Genomic DNA, 21,902 nt, shown 5'->3' with positions numbered 1-21,902 from the left:
TTTGCTGCACCCAGAGGAATGGCTACACGCAAAAAAAAGCGTTCATGAATTCGTGAACTAACGAGTTCACGGTGTATTTTTTCGGGAACAACAGTCACGGATTCGGGAATACAGTCACGTTTTCTGGAACGTTCTGGAAAGCGTGACTGGTGTTCCCGAATCCATGAGTTAAATCACGGTGTATTTTTGCTGGTTCACGAATTCGGGAACGATTTTTTGGCGTGCATCTGTTGAATTTGTTGGATCTATTCTGCACACAAGAATTATCGGAAGCACATCTGGAGACACCAATATGGCAATAATCATTTCATATTTTCAGCATTTCTCAGATAGCATTGCTGTGTGGACCTTCCGAGACCCAAATATCGACTGTGTCTGGTAGTATGTAAGATTCACGCAAAGCTGTCCAGCATCACAGGTTCTAAGTGTGAGATAATTATGCGTCTGTACATGCAGCGATGTCTGGTCAAGGCCTTGCGGGGCAATTCGATCCAAACCTGGACAAAGGACACCCAATTGGAGAAAATTTATGTCATAGAGGTGATGGGTACTACACCGCGGAAAGGCTAGTATGATGTGAAGTGCCACAAAGCGATGGAAAAAAATCAGACCAGGAGCCGCATGCTCGTAGCGGCTCCAATCCAATACAGAGAACGATACAAAGAACTATTTGAGGTTATGGCTCCCAGTCTTCTTATGCTCAAAAACGAATTTTTCGTTTTTATCCGACGTTTCGGTTACATATATTGTGCCTTAATCAAGGAGTTAACTAAGTCTTGTTTACACTTGTTCTTAGCAGGCTTGTCATAAACTCCTCGCAGAGTAGAAAATGAGCAAGAGCAAGAGTTTTTCTGAGGAGCAGAAGTAATCATCAAAACTCACAACATTGTGCATCATTAAACTCGAGCTTGTGCATCGCAAAACAAGAGCGAGTCTATCCTCACTCACATGTGTTTTTATTTTGCTTTTCCTCAATTTTGTTTTGTACCTTTGCTTTTTTACGCTTCCACTCAATTGTGAGGATGCGAAGGCAGCATTTTGCTGATGATGATTTTATTTGACTCTAGCGAGTGTGAGGAGTTTTGTCAAGCCTGTTTCTTAGCATAGAACGTTGCTAAGAATTAATGTAAACAATAAAACGGGACTTAGTTAACTCCTTGATAAAGGTACAATATATGTAACCGAAACGTCGGATAAAAACGTAGAACCCGTTTTTGAGCATAAGAAGACTGAAAGCCATAACATCAAATAGCTCCTCTAGAAGGATACAAAGAACTATGGGCAGCTGAGAAAAAACTCCCCAGTGTAAGAATCTGGGGGATGACGAAAAAGTGCTCATGGAAGCAGAGGAAAGCTTTACTACGAACGACGCGTGAAAGTTCTATAAAATGATCCACAACATGCGCAAGAAAAGCGCACAAGCGCCAGTTATAATCAATGACAGTTCCGGAAATCTGTTGTCTGACTGTGTAGGGGTGACTGCTAAGTGGGAGGAGCACTCTGAGTTCTCGTTGAACGGACAATTGCACTAACGGAATTAGGATTGAGGATAATGGACAAGTAGTGGAGCCACCTACGCTAGACGAGAGATAAAGAACGGTGAGACCGTTGGGAAGGATGGAATTCCTGTCGGATCCTTGAAAAGTTGGGAGTGACTGGCTAAGCGAAAAAATCCAACAATTAATTAAATCGATCTGGGAGGGAGAAGAAATGCTTTTGAGCTGTACTAACAGTGGGGTTTGAGTAAAATACCTTCAGCGTGTTAATCGGCGAGCAGCAAGCCATGACTTTGCCTCTTGTCAGATCTCCGTGGTGTGCACACGCATCCACGAAGTAACGCTGCCATATCATTTCGTTCCGGCCATTTGGGGTCGCACACTAACTATCCAGGTATAACACTCCGACATAGAGGCTAAAAGGTTTACCTAATACCGAATTCTAAGGCAGGCTGTGGCGGTCAGCGGATACATATGTCGATGAATTTATGAACTGCTTTATTGACTAACTCTGTGATTAAGTTTTTATAAATTCGGAATTTTGGAATTGCGGTAAGACGCGCGGCTACAAAGCAAGGCCATGCTGAGGGTGGCTGGGTTCGATTCCCGGTGCCGATCTAGACAATTTTCGGATTGGAAATTGTCTCGACTTCCCTGGGCATAAAAGTATCATCGTGTTAGCCTCATGATATACAAATGCACAAATGGTAACGTGGCTTAGAAACCTCGCAGTTAATAACTGTGGAAGTGCTTAATGAACACTAAGCTGCGAGGTGGCAATGTCCCAGTGGGGGATGTAATGCCAATGAAGAAGAAATTCGGAAAATACAATTTGAGGACCCATTCTCTGTTTGTGGAATTTAAGGCAGCGTGCAGTGCAGATAATGCTAGAACTATCTGATGAGACATCCAATTTGATTGCGACATTAGATGGATTGAAGCAGGGCGAAGTGCTATCTAATTTGCCATTAAACATAGCTCTGGACGGTGCAATTCGAAGATCTCATGTTCAAAGAAACCATCGTTAACAAGTCTAACACGCTTCGTGATTTTGCGGAGGGCATCGACCAATGATGGTGTAGATCACAGAGCAGTGGAGGCCTTTTAAATGGGAGACTGAAGAATAGGGCTGATCATAAGCTCTGTCAGATCCAAGCATCTGGTAACTGGCGAAGAACGGGGTAGTTCAAACGGTGTTGGTCCTGATGTTGAAATGGATGGGATGTGGTTTGAATTTTCCGACGAATTCATATACCTTGGAGCACTTGTTACATGTGATAATGATGTTAGCCAATAGGTAAAAGATGTGTTGCTGCTGCAAGTAACATATTATACAGTTTGCGTAGTCAGTTCAAGGGTCGCAACATGCAGACACGGAAAAACTAGCTCTGTACACGTCTTTGCCTATACGGCCATGATACGGCATGGACGTTGTGAGAAAAAGACTATGGAATTCTGGGACTACTTCTCGTGGAAAACTGTAAGGATTTCTGAAGAAGTTCTAAAGAAGTTTCTAAATAATCCCATTAAAAATACTATCTTTCTTAGCAAAATCAATAGATTTTTTTTGAAAAAAAAAAAAAAATGGTTTTGATATCCTGAAAAACTCCTGAAAAACTGAAAAACCTGAAGAACTTCAGAAAAGTGTCCCGCAGAAATTCTGAATATATTCTCTTTGAAATTCATTATAATTTCCCAGTCTATTCCAGATGCTAATTTTTTTAAGACTCGTGCTTTTGAACTACTGAATTAATTTCGAATTACGAAGACGAGCCAGCCTAGGGCTGGCAGTCTCCCTAATAAGGACAATAAAAAATCGAATTTGTATCCAGGCTAACTGTTTTTATTGTTCTCTAATCTCTATAAAGATCTCCGTCGGAGTAAAAAATATCCAAAAAAGCAATATTATTATTAAAAAGAAGCATACGTTAAAAGTAAACTCGTATGCATCCGTTCAACCAAGTTGCAGAATTTAGTCGCTTGCCATACTGGTTTTACGATCACAACTGCTAAATTAATGTTACTGTCTGTGCGAAACTAGTTTTAAACTGGATCGGGCCAAAGAACTGTCGAGCCGGGTTTCTTTTCTTTGGTCGATTCGGATCCAGTCGGACTTTTCATTCAATTTGCACAAGTCGAGATTAATTAATTCGATTTTGTTTTATTGAGAGACAATCTGAGTTCATCAGTATATTTCGATGCTATAAAATTTGCATTTTACTTTTCGGTCCTGAAATTATTATACTAACATATTACTATGAAGTGCTGTTTGTTTTACTATTATAGGGCACTGCACGGAAAAATCTCTTTCTCTTTCGTTCTTCATACACTTTTACATTTAGTGGCCTTGTTGTTTTCTAATTTCTTTATACCGAGAAAGAGACAAAGTAGTCCGTGCAGTTAATAGTGCTCGAGATGAGCTCGGTGTGGTCCAATGACTACTGCCTCTAAGAAATGACTGACCAGGAGGTCATGGGTTTAATTCTGGGCTCGTCAAAAATGTTGCTAGGCCACATCGCATTCCATGTTGAATTTCGAACAATTACCCCACAGCTGTAGAAAAAACGTAACACGAAGTCCACCGTATAACTTTTTTTTTAATTTCAGCCTCTGTAATGAGTCATTGACTACTAAAAGATATAATCCATCCTTAATAGGGTTGGAGCGGAATGTCAACGCAAAAATCATACGATTCGATAGTAATTATATTATAATTATATATGATTATAATTATATCTATAATAATATGTAGGTACCCCGTATGTTTAGGAAAAAGAACAATGATAACGACAATCTTTGTTGGATTTGAGTTAGTCCTATTTACTCATTCTCGAACAATCTGTTTACAAAAAAAAAGTTGAAAAGTTAAAGAGTAAAGACTGTTCTCTCTTCGTTCCACAATGAACATATAGGACTAACTCAAATCCAACTTGATGACAATAAGAAAGATCCAATAAGTCTATCGAAAATACACTAGTTGCATCGTATTTGTGTTCACCGCACTAATGAGAAGGACCCGCTGAAATTGTGAATGTTTCGCCAGTTGAACTATAAATTTGCTCAGAAATTGCTCTGTTGTATTAAAAAACGGACTCCAAACAGCTGCTCGTTCTTTGCGAGAAGAAAGCTCGCGAACCGGTTTTCAATCTTGGGTAGGAACGGTGACCGGTGAGTCAGTCAAGTTTTGCGTTTATCGCAAACTGGTTTCTGCCTGAGAAAGCTCCATACTGCTTCGTTGCCTTGGCGAATGCATCGTATTTGAGCATTTTCGCTGAACCAGGATACGGATGAATCGAGTTTTATGGACCGGCGAATAGGTGGCTATCGAACAGAATAGCTAACTCGCATTGCGTTTTGGTTCACATTTAGGATATCAAATGGTTTTGTACCGTTGCGGGTCTGAATTTTACCGAAGGTTTGTGCTAAAGTAGATTTCAAGTTATCAAAAACATGTTTATTTGCTAATGGACCAAATCGCCTTGATGGGTGGTGATCGCTCAATGGCATATTTCACCACCTTTTGGAATAATCAATAATATTTGGCGAAAAGCTCGTCGATGATCAAGATGAATAAGATATTCTTTTCATGGACGACATTGACATTAACCTACAGTTATGACGCAAGCAAATTTTCTGTTTTATGGTGGGTAAAAAATCATGATGGAGCCACGCATTTTATTGGCTTTGCCTCCAAAATGCAAATGATTTCAAGATAAATGTTTTGTGTTTATAGACATTTCAACCTGTGAGCTTTTTCTAGCTTTTGCAGAATAATATCAGTGCGATTTGTACGAAACAACATTAAATTTAGGAGATTTTGGTGTGTATGTTGTTCTCCTTGTAGAGTCCTCTCAATTCGGGGGCGCCTCCACCCTCCCTATTATATGAAGTGCGAGAGGTGGGCGTTTCGTTAAATTAAAACATTTTGGCGCTGACGTCAAAAGTCATAAATAATCTAGAAGGTAGCACCATTTCAGTACTTGCCCACAATGGCACATTAAATCGAGTTTTAATGATCACAGTCACAGTCACAATAATTGACATCACTTCAGTAGTGGGTATTCAAAACGGTGTTGAACTTGTGAACTTGACATTTGCATGTCGTCGGTTGTGTGAATACCTTCATTTGGCAACGGCTGGCACACTGTTCGTTGGTTCCGCATCTAGCGACGGGGATACAGACAGCACTCCATAGTCAGCAGTGCGGTTTTATGTTATTTTATGCTATGTTCTTTTGATTACAGGTGTCGTCGGGGTAAGTATCAGGAATATGGATAGCCCAATTCTCTGATGTCAGAATATTGCCTCCAGACACGCAGTTATGCGTGTTTACAGCTTGAGCCCAAACAAGCGAACTTAACATTCGCGAATATTTTATTGCGCACTGATTCATCGGTCTTTGTTGGTTGATTAAAATATTTGTTAGTTGGTCAAGCAAACACCTCGAACGTGGGTATTGGTTTTGTTTTATTTTGACTTTTGCTCATTACTAAGTCTCCCAGACTAGGACTATTGCGATTTGCCCAACACAGGAAAGAGGCGAATGATTATAACCTAATATGAATCTGTTTGTCTGTGACTTATATTTCCTCTTTAATAACATCTGCTTTTTCACTCCGATAACGTATATCTTGGCAACCTTCTTCACGCATTTGGAAACAATCTAAAATAAATAATTATTGCTCGATTCATTGAAAAGCAAGTTACATATTTTATTCACATCATTTGCCCAACGAATGGTTACAACGAATGGTAAATTCTGCAGGTTGCCTTGAAATCTATGCGTGAGGAATATTTTTCACAAACTAGTCGCGTTGTCATTCATCTATCATGCTCTTTTTCTTCAAGGTGTCATAGTTGTTGAACAACATTTTCTGTCCGCGAAGCTTTTCACGATCTACTCTGAGCTTATCGCGAGCCGGTAGCCTTTCATTGGCCAACTGCAATTCCACGGCTTTTGTTGTTTTTCTTTGCTCTTTTGTCACATAACTTTGCTTCCCCTTCACGTGGTTGAAACCGAGTTCTAAACAATATATTATAATAATACGAATCTGGTACGATACATATTCCGGAACGTCATGATGGACCACTCTTATATGAAAAAAATTAAAAATCATTTTTTCGAGACCTATACCACGATAAAATCATTCGCGGTTTTCGGGGTACACTTCGCAATAATGTAAAGATTGTAAATGTCACTAATAAGCGGGATTGAATGACTACAGCGCCACCTAGAGAGAAAAAAGTGGAAAGTATGCATTTTCCCATAAATTTAGTCGATTTTCCCCATATAAACTTCACGCTCGTTGAGCATCCACTTAGACTTGACGGAGCTGGCTAAAATTTTCACAGTAGCTTCTGGGATTTTATTTTCAAGGGGTATACGCCTCGAAAAAATGATTTTGATTTTTTTCATATAAGCGTGGTCCACCCTAGTGTGCATGGTATGATTGTGATAAAAGGATTGTAAGGGTCTGTCTCATTTGGAGAATAAAACTTAAAAGTGACAGTTCAAAAATTAAAAAATCACCCGTTCATAAAAATGGCTGGTGCTACCCTGCAATTCCAATAAGACATCGATGAAAAATGATTCGATATGTGTCCAAAGTAATCTTGCTCTGCGAGCAGGGTTATTCGATAATTATTGAAACGTCACTTTTAAGTTTAATTTCAGTTTAATTCTTCAAATGAGACAGACCCTAAGTCACGAATATTTTGCTTTAAATATATTATTTCTGAAAAATGGATGATCGTGTAAACGGATAGATAAGAGGATAGCAGATTTTCTATCAATGTAATGCCAATGAAGAGAAGAGAAGAGAATGCAAATATTGTATACTAGCTGTATGCACCCGGCCTTGCCCGGAGTTGCCAGCTTGAATCCGAAAGTTGAATTTGGAGTTTGATTCCGTTTAAACGAGTTAGCCAATGGGTTATTGCTTTTTGTTATTGATACTTATTCGATGAGAAAAGTAAAAGATTGATCAAAAGAAAATAAATTCTTTTTATATTCTAGGAAATGATAAAATGTCACTTTAAAAAAAGTTACGTTATTTAAAAAGAAATGTTATTTTCGGTAAAATTTCATATTCGGAGAAATGTCTTATTTAGGGAAATGGCTTTTTCAAGAAGATGTCATTTTCGGAGAAATTTCGTTTTTCTAAATGTCATTCTTTAGGGAACTTTTCAATTTGGGGAATTTGGTTTCCAGGCAATTGTAATATCTCAAAGAATCTTATAAGAACTAAAGAATGTGGAATTCAAATTGCATAACACTCTCAACCCAACTGTAATCGTCTTGACAGAGGATACGTATTCAAAATTTTATTGAAATCGACCTATGCATATTTCTCATATGACTGTCCCACCTATTCTTTAATAATCTTTTTAGGACAGAGAATATGTATTTCATATTTTGTTTACATCGGTGAGGAATAGCTGGTTTTGATTACTTAGGGTGACATCCTTCTGGTCGCTTTAACGGGCAGAATAACAAAATCTACTGCAGAAAAATCTATGTGTGACATCATATTGAAAACTATTTCTGCTTTCGAAGAAAGCAAATTGAAACTGGGATCAAAATAAGTAATCAAAAAATATGATAACGATTTATGATTTCAATTTAATGTCGATATCAAAATATGTTTTCTAATTGCCCTCATTATGACGTCAGGCTTTGCTCGGTTTGTGAGCACTTTTTGGTGCAAGATTGAAAATTGTTACTTGTCACAGTCCTATGCCGCGGTCACAGTCTTATGCCGCGGTACTCCCGAATGGGTGTGCCGACAGCGTATCGGCGAGAAGCTTTGGTGATGCTTTTCCGTGTTGTCCAAGCACTTGACGTAATGGCTTACAATAATGTGAAAGGGCTAAACGCACTTTAACAACCTCACTTGTTCTTGATATAATGTTTTTAAGATGGTTTTGTTGTAATTCGAATTTTCTTATAATTTTGTAGTTACATAATTCAAGGTTTGAAGCCAAAAATTATCAATTTTTCAGCCCAAATTGATATTTATCAAGGCTTTCATATAACTAGAGATATAACTTATATAGAGATTCATAGTAATTATGATCTTTAGGATATAAATCTTTGGATATACATCGATATAAAGTTTGAAAATATAATGAGAGCATATAGGAAACATATTTTGATTACAACATCACATTGAAATCATAATTTGTATTCAAATATGAATCATTATGATTCATTACATATTTTGATTTCATTTTGCCGTAGATTTCTAAATTGCATGATATAACATTAATCTGTGAACTTATTTTGTTATCGGAAACCTATATCAAAATTAATTTTCGATTTACTCTCATAGATTGCAGGAATAATTTTCGATTTGATGTCAAAGTAAGATTTTTCTTCTATACGTTTTGTTATTTTAACCGTTAAAACGATCAGAAAGATATTAAGTAATCATAATCGGCGATTTCATAACATCAAAATAAGTTTTCGATTTGTTCTCAGGCTTTGTTCGGGTATCGCCCCATATGATAAATAAATACTGAAACGTCATTAATCGGTGTTTACGGATACTTATGTCAAAGACAGGTCATCATAAAAGGTGTTTCATCTACAAATCAACAGAATTCAAAGGAGTTTCACTATTCTACAAGAATTCCCACCATCTTGCCCCACTTTCCCCTACTTGAGAGGCTTGGTTGTAGGTTTGTCTGATGCTGATTCATCGATACTCGACCACATGGATCACTTGGTTGATACTTGTGGTTAGCCAGCGATGTACACACATTTGTTGCAGGTTTGGTTCGCTCGGAGGAGTATTCAAGAGAAGGTGTGAAGACTTTTCTTTCTCAATCCTTTTTTCGAGTGAATCATGCAGGAATAAAATTTATTTTTGTATGGAAGAGCGTGCGTCGAACCCACTCTTCATCACACAAATCCGCACGTGTAAAGAGTTGCAAATGTTGTGAGCGCCTAACCATAAACCTTTTTCATACACAACAGAAAATCACACGCAACCTTTTTCTTAATCTATCATGTTACTCCCGGCTTGCACTACAAGCACCTGTGAACGCTTTCGCTTTAATCAATACCCTCCTTCTTTACTGGTAAGACACTACACATTTTGAGAGCAAGCGTGTGAAATGACGAGAAAATCATTTTGGTTATCGCTGTTTCCGAGTTTTTACGGGATTTGATTTTATTTCATAAGGATTATTGATACGAAACCTTCAGACTAGTACACGATATTTAGACTTGTCAATTGTAAATAAAAATGCCACAGATAAACATGAACCAGAAAAAGTTATGTAATGAAGTTTTTACCACTATACAGTGTTGCCAAAACATGCACAATCTCAGAATAATCATCGTCTGTTTAGGTTGCACCTCGGACAAACAGCATTTTTCGATTTTTTTTTTATAAATTTGTAAGAAAATCAGGAGCAAATATATAAACAAGATTTTACACCCAATGTTATCAAAGCTGTGAAGGTTTTGCGGAAACAAAAAATATATAGGTTTTAGGTCAGACGGGAAGGATCTATTAGTGCGCGATGGATCGTGTTCCGATGGGACTTAATTAGTGTGCAATTGATCGTGTTTTGAATGGGACGTAGAACTTTCGGGTGATCCGGGTGTTTAGTTCTGCTTTGTGTGCTCGGGAAGTAAATCAATTAGCGCGTGATTGATCGTGTTCCAATCGAACGTGAAACTTTTGTGATCCAGGTGTTCAACATTGTTTTGTATAGAGAGGTGTGCGCCGCAGCGCCACGTCGTCGCCACCGACAGTTTTTGGCACGCCGCCAATTCCAACCCGAAAATTTCCTGGACCTGATCGGGAATCGAACCCAGCCACTTTCTGCATGCTTATGGCCCTGACTCGTAAATTACTTAAATAACTCTTCAGGAAATGCCTCCAAGAATTCTTTCGCAAAGTTCACCCATCGAAAATTCCTTCAGGTATTCCTTCGAAAATTCCTTCAGGAAATGAAATAGGAAATTCCTTCAAAGAGGGCATTCTAAGAATTGCTTAACTATTTTTCCATAGAACTTTTTTTTCCTTCGGAACTTCCTCCAGATTTTCATACAGAAGTACCTTTAGGGTCTCCATTCTTTTGGAATTTTTTTTTTCGAAAATTCGATCGATTTAAATTAGGTAATTTCTTCAGGGGAACTTAAGTAAACTTCTTAAAGAATTGTTCCGGAAATTTGGTTGGGACTTTTTTCTGGAATTCTTTCAAACTTCATACGGATATTCCTTTAGAAAATCATTTGACGATTCCTTTGTAAATTCTTTTACGAGTTCCTTTAGCACATTCCTCGGAAATGATTTAAGGAATTCCTTTAGAAATTCGTTCGGAAATACAGTTGATGAAAAAGTATAAAACTGTTAATGTCGCTCCAGTTCATGTGACCAACATCCATTATGCTCAAACATAGTAGCCAAAAAACCGATACTATAAGTGTCAAACCGATGTTGTTGATGCAACCAATCATACACTACAACATGATAGACAACATATTATGCCAAGTTAAGCCACTAGCGTTTCAGTGCTTATGCTCTACTGGAAATACATCTGGAAAATGCTTCGGTTTTCTTTGAAATCCTTGTGGATTTTTTAGGAATTCATTTGGAAATTTATATACGAAAACTTTAGAAAACACCTTAAGTGCAATTTGACAGCCTGTTTATAATGATTGTTATTCTTTTACGTGAGTCGCGTCGCGTCCCATCGCTCGTCGCGTTTACTCTGGCTTGCCCCTAAGAAATTGTTGTGGATATTCCTAGAGGAGATTATTTTCGGTATTTGTTTTGACAATTCCTCCAGTAACTTCTCCGAATGTTATGTCGGTAATTTCTAGAGAGTTTCTCTTATTTAAACATTTATTTGAACATTCGGAAATTCTTTTAAAATTTCCATAGTAATTGATTTTGAAATTCCTTCGGGAATCTATTCATAATTTTATTTTGGAATCCTTCTGAGGAAATGTTTGAAATTACCTTTAAAGAATTCCTTCGAGAATTAATTTTGAAATTCCTTTCTTCGAGGAAATCCTTTGGAAAATCCATTAGGAATTCAATAGGAAATTCTTTTAGCGAAAATCTTTCACAATTTCCTTTAGATTTTATTTTGAAAATCTCGGCGGGAATTCTTTAAAGAATCCTTTCGGAAATTTCTCCTGAACTAGCTTTAGAAATTCCTCCAGAAATTCATTCGTGGACTCATCTTGGAAATTCCCACAGGAATAATTTAGAAAATTACGCTAATAATTCTCTCAAGGCACGCCTTGAGTGATTCCTTTGGAAAACCATCCGAAAATTCCTTTGAAAATTGATCCAGAAATATCTCCGAAAGTTCTTCCATAAACTGCCTTAAAATCCTTAATTATTTTGTATTTTTTAATACATTCCTGAAGAATTTCCGAGGGAATTCTCAAAAGAGTTTACAAGCAAAACCTAATTGATTTCCCGAATAAATTCTTAGCTTTCTTTAGTATTGCTTCGGGAATTATCCAGGAATTTCTTTGAAGCTGGACAAACTTTTTTTTCATATATCGGAACAACGATTCATACGTGTTCAATTATTAAATTGTTTGATATTCCCTGTCCATGGATGATGGAATCGACGGTGGTTCCTCAAGTATCTCGGTATAACATGAATTAATGGAGTTAAACTAAATTCACTCTCAATAAATTTTGTTCTTTGTATTGCGTTCGCATTATTTAATATTTTTTAGATCCATAACAATTTTCCAATTACATGCATATTTTTATATTGTGAAACATACATACAATTGTTGACTAATTAACAATTCCTTACTACCTAAACAAAATCGTTTGAAACTTGATGCTCCACGCTTCTAATATGCGCATTGAACACTGGCACATCCTTTATCGTCAGCAGACTATGCGTAAGATTGGAGGAGCCGGCAGGGCCCAGTACGAGTCTTTACTAACCTTATACACAAATAAGAAAGACTTCGGAAGCTAACGATCATCCGCTGTAGCTCTTAGGAGTAGTAATAGTTGTCTTAATGGTTAATATATTTTTCGTAGTAATAGCAGTAGCTGTAGTAGTATTACCAGTAACTTGTAGCAAAAACTAAGTAGATTCGCTGCCTTTATTAGCGTAATGATCTCAGGCCGATTTACTTTTTGTAGAGTGTATTATCGTTGAGATTTTTAAATTCATTCTACAAACGCTTTAAAACTAATAAAAAATTTAAACCCTAGGTAACTTGAAACAGCATTGTTTATATTTATATTATCATTGAATTATTTATTAGGCCAAAAATGTGTTTATGTATTGTGTTGTGTATGAAAAGCAAAGTTGGACTTTTAGTTCCGAAGGCAAGGTACAGCGTAGGTAACCCTTCAGAGATTGGTATAATACCAATGGTATTAGATAGGAAGAATGGAAATCTAGTGATTTGCAAATATTATAGACTTAAACTGAATAACGTGAGGTACAGAAAATGACTGAGACAGATAGGTGATGGGTGAATTGAACAGGGTGAGATGAAGTGACATCGTGTGAAACGTTTGATTTATTGGGAAATGAACTTTTCAAACTTACTAACACTTGTATCCCCTGGCTTTGCTACAATAGGTTGAACTCATATGGCTCGACGACACAATTCTCAAAATTGCTTTTTTATATTATGATACGTTCTCCAACAACAGATTATATTGAAAAAATACTGACTATTTAACTCATATAACTTTAGCATCGAACGTTACTTAGAACTCAGATATTAGGATGACTTAACGAAATACACAATTATTCAAAACCTTTTTTCTATGGGTGAAATATGAAGACAACTTTTAAGCGAATATATCTTATTACCATAACAAAAATTGCAGAATTTCGCTGATTTGATTACAATCTGAAAAATTTCATTACATTTTTATTCAAGATTGGTTACTTGGAGGTGACAATATTACCACCCGTTGTCAACATAGACTGCTTTTAGGTATCTAATGTCATATCCAAGAAACCCTATGTTCTACTTCACGTTAAACTAATTCACTTTCGTTGTAACTATTTATTGATCCGGATTAACAATTGATAGAAAGACTGTAAAATTACTACGAAATATAAATTATAAACAATAACAGAAATTTTGACAATATGCTACTACGCGATACTCAATACAAACAGTGTTCACCGCATGAAGATAAACTAATTGTGCTAAATATTGGTACCTACTAGTAACGGTAACACTTATGTTAAGGTCTAGACTTGTGTTTCGCCATTTAAATAATGTTAGTATAATCAATAACATAACATCTAATTATATCCCTATTTCAAGAAGTATTACTTGGAGGTGGCAACGGTATCACCCGTTGTCAACATAGACTGCCTTTAGGTACTGATTGACGGCTCCAAGAAACTATAAACTAAACTTTACATTTAAATTCTGCTCAAATTTTACATTTCAAATCGCCAGCTAACCTTCGTTGTGTGTTTAAAACGTTTTAAATTAGAACTTCCATTATTTGCTTGACAGACTGACGGGAAAACGACAATGGAAAAGGGTAAAAGGGAAATCTACACTACAACAGAAATTTTGAGATTTTGCTAGCTTTCACAATACTAAAACAAATAGTGTTCAAGTGGTCAACATAGACTAGTTCTTCTAAGCATTGGCCCTAGTAGAAGCAAAACTTCTGATCGGGTCCAATCTTGACAATTTAAGCTACCAGGTAGCTCCAGCTGGACACCCAAAAAAAAAAAATATTAAATTGTTTGATATTTTTTCATGTTTGAAATTTTCCTGATTGTGTCAAAAATTCTCTAATAATTCCAGCATTTTTCCTGTGACCATTCTGGAAAATCTCGAAGAACTATCCATGGAAATTTTCAAAAAACCTGGTGCCATTTAGAATGAATTTCCTATACTATACTCCAAACAACTTCCATTGAAATCCATTTTTTTTTCTCATTTCGAAAAATATCCCGCGGAAAATTTCTGGTGTAAACTCCAGCGAGGTTCCCGTAAACACTCCTCAGAGTCTTCCGCGAATATTCCGAAAAATGTTCAGTGTAAATTTGACAAAATATTTTGTTAAGTAATCTGGAGTACTCAACAGAAACTTTCCGAGAATTTTCCAAACAATTTCGTGTACAAAATTTGGAACAATTTCTCATGAAAATTCTGATAAGTTTCCAATGTCAATTTCGAATAATATTCCACTGAAGTTCCAAATAATTTTCCTTGGAAATTGCAAAGACCTGCAAAGTAGTTCCTGTGGAAAATTCGAAAATAATTTCCATTTAATGAATATTTTGGAAACAAATTTCTGGAAAAGATGCTCCCGTTGATGTCTGAAAAATATCCCGAAAAAATAAAAATAAAATCTACCAGAACGTCATAAAAAAAATGACCAAGCCGATTCACACCGCCACCGCCGACCAAAATTCTGACAAACGCCGCCGCCGCAGATTTTCGGACCGGCGCACACCTCTAGTTTTGTACGGTCGCAAGGTACATCAAATAGTGAGCGATTGATCGTGTTTCGTATCGGATGCAGATCTATTGCGGGATTCGGGTGTTTATCTCTGTTCGTGCGGCTGAACATTAAATTAATTAGTGCGGAATGACCATGCTTCGTATTGGAATTAGATCTTTCGCGAAACCCGAGAATTTAGTTTTTTTAGTTAGTGACTGAACTTGTTTTGGCTAGCATGCAAAACGGTCGCGGATAACGGATAATGAAAAAATATTTTGTTCTGATTTGTGCGGCCCGGAAAGTAAATCAATTAGTGCGCGTTTTCAATTCGCATTTAATGTAATCCTCTCCGATAGTTCGCATCACATACCAAAGTAAATCGATCTCTAGTAGTAACGAGAATAACTAACAATCCTTCCTTCCCTACATGGCCGTATGTACATGGCCGCCATCGTTATTGAATGATAATACGTGAGCTTCCGAAACATGTACATTAAGAACAGAACGCTAATCACAAGCCCCATTCACATGGTTTTGTGTACAATCTCGCGAATTCTACTCAATTACGGAGTAGCAACTACTAATTATACGGTCATAATGCTCATGCACACCAATTCTTAATATACACAAAATAAAATTCTTGTAATTTGTCGTAAGGCAAGTAAGTGCTATTCCATTTAATTATACCACTTTGTCATCTCCACAGATATGTATTTCGACCTCAACAGTAAGGCCGCCTAAAAATAAATACAAAATACCTTCCCCACTTCCTCTATTCATAAGTCATGCCTTATAGTTCGTTTTCTAAGCAATACCCCTTTCCCCGGACAATTTTCCATGATCCTCGCACTCCCTTTATGATTGTGTACTCTGGGAAGAGATTATGTAGATCACATTCAATTGTTGTTTTTTTTTAACAATACGTTGCAATGCGTTGTTTGAATTCCAACATCGAAATAAACATCGCATAGTACACATTTTTATCACTGCCTCTCTAACTAGTTAGTCTTGGAAATGAGTCAAACTCTGACTGAATGATTAGTCAGATCTTTGGACTACAGTGACATGTGTCTTCGAAGTGCTGCCTGTCCTCCCTGTGGTCTCCTTAAGGTGAGACGCATACTTTCACTGTGCGCTGCCGATTTTAGATAAATAGAAAATAGTACAAGAATACCAATTTATTTATCAAAAGACATCAACCCTCTAAGCTCGCCGGTACAACAAGCTTTGGATCATCACGACGGCCTGAACTCGTAAATACATAAGGAAAATAAGCTAGCTCTGAGCCCGTAACACGGTAGATCACTTTGCGTAGTGTGTTGCGGTGTAAGATCTACCAAACAGAGCCCTAGCTTAATCCATTTTTCTAGCTAGGGCAATAAGTTGTGGTAATTAAGGATTCATCGTATTTAGTCCCCGCTACCAACAGCAGTCTCAGAAATAAAACATAATTAATGTTACCTTGCAGACATTTGAAAGACTCTAATTCCTCTTGTTTGAGGCTAAAATGTATGCAACGGAAACAACTTTTCAAGCAATTAGTTAAAAAAAACCTCGGTACCCGGTCCTAGGATGAACTGACTGCTGGAAAAATCGAGTTAGGGGTGTAAATACGTACTAACTCTTCATGAACTGGTGAAAAATGGTAGTGAGAGGAACACACGGAAGTTCTTATTACTGAACAAATACTCTTGCTTGAAATGGTCTTGTAGACAGATCAAAATCCCGGGTTTTAAGAGTTTCACTGGTGATATTCTAGAAGCAAGACAATGATGTGGCTAGGGCTCCGATGCATGGCCAAAAACAGTATTACTGTTCTGTTTTCTCAAGAAAGGATTGATTTCCTATTGATAAGGGGCGCGCCTTCAATGGGATTGCTCTCTATGAAGGGTCTAAATAGTGGGACCTTGTCATGGTGGTCTTGAGAAAACAAAACAACAACTGTATCGAAACCGATACTGCATTGCTTCTCAATAGCACTGGAGTAATTCGACATGCACTTAAACACTAAGGATACGGGTAACGCTACAATAGATCTAATAATTGGTCGCAGTGGCACACCCGAACAGGAAAAAAAAGCTAGCTCTGAAGAAACAGTGGATTCAAATATCCATAAGATGTTGGTCCCACCATTCTCCAAAACTTCATGAGTGGAAAGATTCGGACTCTCGGTTATAGATATCTAATAAAGCAATGTATGAAGTATGAACCTATCCATAAGTTTGTTGTTTATTATCTGAAAATTTAAAGAAAAAATGTCCTAAAATAATATTTTTCGACCATTGTCGTGTGTCCCACCGTTTTATAGAGACTCATAAAAAGGGTAGAGTTTATATTTATGACCGAAATGCCTAAACTGATAAAACCAATGATTACTGCTGAGATATTAGCGTATAACGGCTTTCGCTGCGATCAATACAAGTCTGAATAACAAGCTAGTACTAATCCATTTAATTACTCCAAAATAGTGCAAGTAGAAAACGGCTTGCTTAAAATTCGAATGCGATGAGTTTTATTTCAAACATTAGTGCAAGAGGTATCACAAGTTTTGCATTTTAGTATAAACTCGAAGTATCACTACTGATGCTTATGAGAATCTGTAGATGAAAACGACAGTTTTTTTTTTAATTTACCTTTTTGCTGGATAGTAATGGAAAATTATGTAATTCATATCTGTTATGGTAATCAGATCGTTTTTGTTTTTTGCAAATCTGATTAAATTGTTATTATATCTAATTAATTTATTATCTTAAAGATAAATCGTCTAGCTCAAACCTTTGTGGGGGTATGTGGCGGGACCATCATCATCAATTGATCAACAAATGATTTGCGTTGACACGCATTCGTTCCTGCTGCCAATAACCAATTTGTACAATCGTCATAATGAAGCGTTCATTTACATAGTATCGTACAAAAAAAGTTCAAATACTAAAAACAAGCAAATGGTCAAACAACTGCCCACGTTTTCCGGCAGGCTTCATTCCAAACGTTGAGAATGCGATTCGGTTGTATTGTTTAAAATTGTTTCGTGAATTTTCAAAATGATCAAAGTAATCATTACAGGAAAATAGAATAATATAAATGATAAATATAACTGAGGGGGTACGTCTACGTCGCTTACACCCCTTCGCTTCTGAAGCTCTCAACTTATTATAATTTTTACATACAACATGCAAATTAACTGAGTGCGAGCGCGTGTCGATTCACCGTGACTCCGTTTCCTGAGTCTTGAAAACGATTATTTAACTTGGCAATCGTCGATGTTTGTTTTGATGTTCTCGGGTGTTAAGTTTTTTGTTGATTTGTTGTGAGAAGGAGAAATCATGTCAAAATTAACTTTTGCGGTGGACAATGTACAGTAATATACACATTAGAAGAAAAATGGATTCCTCTATTGAATTACCATCGGAATAGAGCGATGAAGCGTTGCCTTATTCTAATAATACTTTCAGGGAGTAGAACTAAATATTCATACAAATAAGTGGATTAGCCCATAACCATGAGTGCTTGAAATACCGATCTCCCTTTTAGGGAGATCGGTATTTCAAGCACTCATGGTTATGGGCTAATCCACTTATGCGTCCCAGATAAAAAAAATACGCACATCATCCATCAACAACTTTTTTCTTCATGAAGAACCAAGAGAGGATGGATCTATACATACCCTCGGAAACTGTTTTGATGGTTTCTAATAATTTTTTTTTGTTTTTTTTTTATTGCTTTGAATGGCTGCGGAAAATATTCTCGGCGACATAGAAAAAGGTATCTAAGAGGAAGCAAGCGTTGAAAATTGTTCTTTTTCTAAGACTAGTTTACATGAGTTACATTTGTACCTCATAGGGTGAGATAACTTGTTAATAATCATGCTCCTCCATAATTTTACTTCGTTCTACGAGCATATGTAAACGAGTAGTTGATCAGTAAGAGCCTTCCATAATAGTCAATTTCCATTTTTTTTAAATTTTTGTTTTCATATCAAAGCTCTGAAATTAATATTAATAGATTGGCAAAAATAAAAAAAATGCAGGAAGCTATAACCTTTAAAATGTCCCACCATAAACTTCTTTTTTAAAATGTCAAATAAGCATGTCACAATCAAGTTAAAGCAAAATATTCACTGATCTTCCATTATTTGACTCGCGCGATAAGACTTAATCTGGGAGCGATTAGAATCATGGTTCGGTGGAACATACCCCCTGATTAGTGCGTTTTGCCACTTTCTCCTGCTCGTCGATATCAAATCTCAGATGGAATGATTCGCCACTCGAAAAAAACCTATTCAATGACTCATGTATGAACTAAGTAAATAATACCTTCTACATCTCTTTTTCGTTTTCCTTTTTTCATCTTGTGTATGAAAGGTTGAACGAAACAGGTCAATGTACTTTTTCCGGTTGCCGAAAAAAATGTGCAAAGATGATTGCGTGAATGTGCGAACCTCTGCTGTACGATGAGATCACAAAACGGAACCCGCAGTGGGATGTCATGCCGATGATATCCATTAGGAAGAAGTATAGGAATATGAATGGATGATGGAGCGGGAAAACAACTTTTCTTTTCCATCGATGATGGATTCAATGGCTATATTAAAACGAAACTTTCCGTAGCATACAATTCACCAATGTAAAATTTCCTTAGTCATGAAATAATATAAATATACTCTTTAACAAAAAATAAATGGAAAATCTGCATGCAGAAACTTGGCGCAAATATCACTCTTTCAAGGTATCGCAGTACACTGGTAGGGGAACAGACGGCTTTGGCAGGTTTTGTTCTATTATTGGCAGGGGGGTTTTTGTCGACCGAATTTTATGAAATTTGGCCACAATATTCTTTGATATGCAAAGAATGTTTGGGCCAAATTTGAGCATAATCCGTCATAAAAAACCCCCCTGCCAATAATAGAACAAAACCTGCCAAAGCCGTCATTACCCCTACCTAATTAAAGATTTTTTCTACGAAAAATTATTTAAGCTCTTTTAGTCGAATGTCTTCAACTGTCAAACACGACCTCAACTGTGAGGCCATCTTCAGTGTCTCGTACTTGACTCGACTTCAAGTCCAAGACCTTTCTAACAAAAACGTATCTGTAAAGATAACAAAACGTAGTGGAATTAAATGGAAAGTACTAAACTCGTCTTAGACAGGTGATTTTTTTATCGCATATCTCCAATAAGCGACGTAAAAATAAATGGCTGATACACTCAAGAGATGAGAAAAAAATCCGATGGTAACATTTTCAGATCATAGACCCAGGTTTGTTTTTCAGATGACTCCCACACGCCTGGATCCTATCAACACGTGCGCCGGGTGCTATACGGCTTTGCTTTCTATCCGAGAAAATGCCAATGGCGCCAACTGGGATCGAACCTAGACCTACAGCGAAAAAAGGCAAGATCGCTTAGCTCTCAAAACGAAAAGAAAAAAAATAGAAAATTGTCGTATATTTTATCAAGGAATATTTATTTATAAGATATCACTTAAAAGCTTTGTTTTATTTTGTAATTCCTGAAATCGACTGAATAACAGAATCTTTTTTCTCGTCAGTTAAGCATTTTCCATTTTATGCTTGAGTTATCCGAAGACATTTCTATTAAAGTAGGGTTTTCATAGTCCAAGTTTGACTATTGGTGGTGCCTATCCGTCATGGCTCTAAGCTAAACGAAAACCAAGAAAACCCATAATCGAATTGATACGAATCCTTTTGATGTGGGCCGGATTGGAGGTACACGTGTACCCTTTTTCTCGCTATCATCAACATTCTCATCATCATCGTCTTCATCGCTATCAACCTTTCTAACGAATTACTTGGAAGCCGGTCAAGTTCACCGCAATTATTCGAACGAAAGCAGACGAAGCAGCTCCTAATTAGCTTCCTTAAAATACTGCGGTTCCTAAGAATATGGCAGATTTCGCCTAAATAAATACGCTCGCCGCCAGCCAGCTCACAATACAGATTGAACATTGCTGCGAAAGGAAAACTTTTAATTTGATTAAAGTTGTAAATCATGGAAACGCACATTACGTTACTCGGATCATGGCCACCCCACGGCCATGGTGGGAAATCGGAACGGAAAAACCTACCCCCAGATTGCTGGTGCTGGTGGAAACGCATTAACGACCGTTTGGCTCCCTCGGGTGCCATTTATGACACGTCCGCCGCCGACCTGTGCTTTGGTTCGAAGCGAGGTTTGTTTGGAAGAAATTTACTCCTCGGTGTGGTGCATCTTTTATGGTTCATTGTTCATCGGCAGCCGCTCCGCCCCGTGGAAAAGAGGTTAAGTCGCTGCTTTCCTACTCACAGCAAAATTGACTTGTATGGCTGTTGGTTGCAGGACAGAGGGGGTTTAATGAAAATACAATCGGCTATTCTTGGGTGCTGCCCTCTGCTACAGCAGCACGCTGGAGAAGTTTTGCTACCAGGTTAGGTTGGTTACTTCATGTTTAAGATATATTACGAGCTCGTGAGCGAATGATTATAATTTTAATTAAGATTTCTTGATCCCTTGACACGAGAACTCCTGGTTTGGCGACCATGAAATTTGTTGGATGCAGGGAGCTTATTAAAGAAAATTTAATTCACTTCAGTGGGTAGATTCTTCTTATTTCAAGCGGTTGTTCATAGCTTTTTACAATGTAATAAGTGTGGCCTTTCAAATAGCCATTCTAACCGAGCAATAATCACGTCTCGGATCCATTTCCGTCTCAATCGATCGTATTTTCTTTCGTTCTACTATCGACCTTTCGCCACATTGCATAAATGTTTATTATTTGGATTACAAACGGATGCCCCAGCTGGTGGTGGCAGTGGGCAACACAGCAGCTCGGAAAAGCCAGATTGGCGACGACAGAGCCTGTGGTTTGATTAGAGTTTACAAACACTGGACTCGATGTAAACGGACATACAACACCGGGCCAGGAACGTGCCCAGCAAGTGCTAATTGCATCTCTCAGTAGGACATCGTCAAATTGGTTT

The 21,902-nt window shown here is 37.3% G+C and overlaps 1 protein-coding gene across 1 annotated transcript in view; it reads left to right on the top strand.

The window, feature by feature from the left end:
• The window catches only part of LOC134212901 (solute carrier organic anion transporter family member 4C1), a 223,115-nt gene that overhangs the window by 45,477 nt on the left and 155,736 nt on the right, over positions 1-21,902 (top strand). The window lies entirely within an intron of this gene.

This window comes from Armigeres subalbatus, chromosome 2 (genome assembly GCF_024139115.2).
Source record: "Armigeres subalbatus isolate Guangzhou_Male chromosome 2, GZ_Asu_2, whole genome shotgun sequence".
Classification (NCBI taxonomy): Eukaryota; Metazoa; Arthropoda; class Insecta; order Diptera; family Culicidae; genus Armigeres; species Armigeres subalbatus.
Note: the sequence above shows the minus strand (reverse complement) of the source record. Positions and strands in the feature narration are given on the sequence as shown.